The sequence below is a fragment of the Stylophora pistillata genome, unplaced genomic scaffold (genome assembly GCF_964205215.1).
Source record: "Stylophora pistillata unplaced genomic scaffold, jaStyPist1.2 SCAFFOLD_43, whole genome shotgun sequence".
NCBI lineage: Eukaryota > Metazoa > Cnidaria > Anthozoa > Scleractinia > Pocilloporidae > Stylophora > Stylophora pistillata.
Genome location: NW_028290895.1, coordinates 66,165 through 70,056, shown reverse-complemented (window position 1 = coordinate 70,056; position 3,892 = coordinate 66,165).

Genomic DNA, 3,892 nt, shown 5'->3' with positions numbered 1-3,892 from the left:
GTGCTAAAGAAGGCGGTGAGCCAATGTACTCACGCCTGCCACTTCCACCAAAGCCATCACAACGCGGCCAAAATGAAATGCCAGGTGCACTAGACCCAGGGGAACCTCGCCAATGGACGCGCAACTCCGGCAAATGACGGGCGACGGAGTGGCATGCGTGAGAGTGAGAGGATGTTTAAGAGGAAGGGGTGAGCCTTGTACTCACGCCTGCTACTTCCACGAAACACATCACCACGCGGCCAAAACGGATTCCCGGGTGCACTAGATAGTCCCAGGGGAGTTAAAGAGTAGGCGCGCACCTCCTGCCAGATCACGGGAGCCCTGGTGGCACGCCTGCGAGTGAGAGGCTGTGCACTGTGAGGCACGTGTGCTAAAGAAGGCGGTGAGTCTTGTACTCACGCCTGCCACCTCCACCAAACACATCACCACGCGGCCAAAAGGGATTCTCGGGTGCACTAGATAGTCCCAGGGGAGTTGGGGGGGTAGGCGTGCACCTCCTGCCAAATCACGGGAGCCGTGGGGGCACGCCTGCGAGTGAGAGGCCGTGCACTGTGAGGCACATGTGCTAAAGAAGGCGGTGAGCCTTGTACTCACGCCTGCCACTTCCAGCAAACCCATCAGAAAGCGGCCAAAATGGATTCTCGGGTGCACTAGATAGTCCCAGGGGAATTGGTGGGGTAGGCGCGCACCTCCTGCAAGTCACGGGAGCCGTGGTGGCACGCCTGCGAGTGAGAGGCCGTGCACTGTGAGGCACATGTGCTAAAGAAGGCGGTGAGCCAATGTACTCACGCCTGCCACTTCCACCAAACCCATCACAACGCGGCCAAAATGAAATCCCAGGTGCACTAGACCCAGGGGAACCTCGCCAATGGACGCGCAACTCCGGCAAATGACGGGCGACGGAGTGGCATGCGTGAGAGTGAGAGGATGTGCAAGAGGAAGGGGTAAGCCTTGTACTCACGCCTGCTACTTCCACGAAACACATCACCACGCGGCCAAAACGGATTCCCGGGTGCACTAGATAGTCCCAGGGGAGTTGGAGAGTAGGCGCGCACCTCCTGCCAGATCACGGGAGCCGTGGTGGCACGCCTGCGAGTGAGAGGCTGTGCACTGTGAGGCACATGTGCTAAAGAAGGCGGTGAGCCTTGTACTCACGCCTGCCACTTCCACCAAACCCATCAAAACGCGGCCAAAATGGATTGTCGGGTGCACTAGATAGTCCCAGGGGAGTTGGTGGGTTAGGCGTGCACCTCCTGCCAAGTCACGGGAGCCGTGGTGGCACGCCTGCGAGTGAGAGGCCGTGCACTGTGAGGCACATGTGCTAAAGAAGGCGGTGAGCCTTGTACTCACGCCTGCCACTTCCAGCAAACCCATCAGAACGCGGCCAAAATGGATTCTCGGGTGCACTAGATAGTCCCAGGGGAATTGGTGGGGTAGGCGCGCACCTCCTGCAAGTCACGGGAGCCGTGGTGGCACGCCTGCGAGTGAGAGGCCGTGCACTGTGAGGCACATGTGCTAAAGAAGGCGGTGAGCCTTGTACTCACGCCTGTCACTTCCACCAAACCCATCAGAACGCGGCCAAAATGAAATCCCAGGTGCACTAGACCCAGGGAAACCTCGCCAATGGACGCGCAACTCCGGCAAATGACGGGCGACGGAGTGGCATGCGTGAGAGTGAGAGGATGTGCAAGAGGAAGGGGTGAGCCTTGTACTCACGCCTGCTACTTCCACGAAACACATCACCACGCGGCCAAAACGGATTCCCGGGTGCACTAGATAGTCCCAGGGGAGTTGGAGAGTAGGCGCGCACCTCCTGCCAGATCACGGGAGCCCTGGTGGCACGCCTGCGAGTGAGAGGCTGTGCACTGTGAGGCACATGTGCTAAAGAAGGCGGTGAGCCTTGTACTCACGCCTGCCACTTCCACCAAACCCATCAAAACGCGGCCAAAATGGATTCTCGGGTGCACTAGATAGTCCCAGGGGAATTGGTGGGGTAGGCGCGCACCTCCTGCAAGTCACGGGAGCCGTGGTGGCACGCCTGCGAGTGAGAGGCCGTGCACTGTGAGGCACATGTGCTAAAGAAGGCGGTGAGCCAATGTACTCACGCCTGCCACTTCCACCAAAGCCATCACAACGCGGCCAAAATGAAATGCCAGGTGCACTAGACCCAGGGGAACCTCGCCAATGGACGCGCAACTCCGGCAAATGACGGGCGACGGAGTGGCATGCGTGAGAGTGAGAGGATGTTTAAGAGGAAGGGGTGAGCCTTGTACTCACGCCTGCTACTTCCACGAAACACATCACCACGCGGCCAAAACGGATTCCCGGGTGCACTAGATAGTCCCAGGGGAGTTAAAGAGTAGGCGCGCACCTCCTGCCAGATCACGGGAGCCCTGGTGGCACGCCTGCGAGTGAGAGGCTGTGCACTGTGAGGCACGTGTGCTAAAGAAGGCGGTGAGTCTTGTACTCACGCCTGCCACTTCCACCAAACCCATCACCACGCGGCCAAAAGGGATTCTCGGGTGCACTAGATAGTCCCAGGGGAGTTGGTGGGTTAGGCGTGCACCTCCTACCAAGTCACGGGAGCCGTGGTGGCACGCCTGCGAGTGAGAGGCCGTGCACTGTGAGGCACATGTGCTAAAGAAGGCGGTGAGCCTTGTACTCACGCCTGCCACTTCCAGCAAACCCATCAGAACGCGGCCAAAATGGATTCTCGGGTGCACTAGATAGTCCCAGGGGAATTGGTGGGGTAGGCGCGCACCTCCTGCAAGTCACGGGAGCCGTGGTGGCACGCCTGCGAGTGAGAGGCCGTGCACTGTGAGGCACATGTGCTAAAGAAGGCGGTGAGCCTTGTACTCACGCCTGTCACTTCCACCAAACCCATCAGAACGCGGCCAAAATGAAATCCCAGGTGCACTAGACCCAGGGAAACCTCGCCAATGGACGCGCAACTCCGGCAAATGACGGGCGACGGAGTGGCATGCGTGAGAGTGAGAGGATGTGCAAGAGGAAGGGGTGAGCCTTGTACTCACGCCTGCTACTTCCACGAAACACATCACCACGCGGCCAAAACGGATTCCCGGGTGCACTAGATAGTCCCAGGGGAGTTGGAGAGTAGGCGCGCACCTCCTGCCAGATCACGGGAGCCCTGGTGGCACGCCTGCGAGTGAGAGGCTGTGCACTGTGAGGCACATGTGCTAAAGAAGGCGGTGAGCCTTGTACTCACGCCTGCCACTTCCACCAAACCCATCAAAACGCGGCCAAAATGGATTCTCGGGTGCACTAGATAGTCCCAGGGGAATTGGTGGGGTAGGCGCGCACCTCCTGCAAGTCACGGGAGCCGTGGTGGCACGCCTGCGAGTGAGAGGCCGTGCACTGTGAGGCACATGTGCTAAAGAAGGCGGTGAGCCAATGTACTCACGCCTGCCACTTCCACCAAAGCCATCACAACGCGGCCAAAATGAAATGCCAGGTGCACTAGACCCAGGGGAACCTCGCCAATGGACGCGCAACTCCGGCAAATGACGGGCGACGGAGTGGCATGCGTGAGAGTGAGAGGATGTTTAAGAGGAAGGGGTGAGCCTTGTACTCACGCCTGCTACTTCCACGAAACACATCACCACGCGGCCAAAACGGATTCCCGGGTGCACTAGATAGTCCCAGGGGAGTTAAAGAGTAGGCGCGCACCTCCTGCCAGATCACGGGAGCCCTGGTGGCACGCCTGCGAGTGAGAGGCTGTGCACTGTGAGGCACGTGTGCTAAAGAAGGCGGTGAGTCTTGTACTCACGCCTGCCACTTCCACCAAACCCATCACCACGCGGCCAAAAGGGATTCTCGGGTGCACTAGATAGTCCCAGGGGAGTTGGTGGGTTAGGCGTGCACCTCCTGCCAA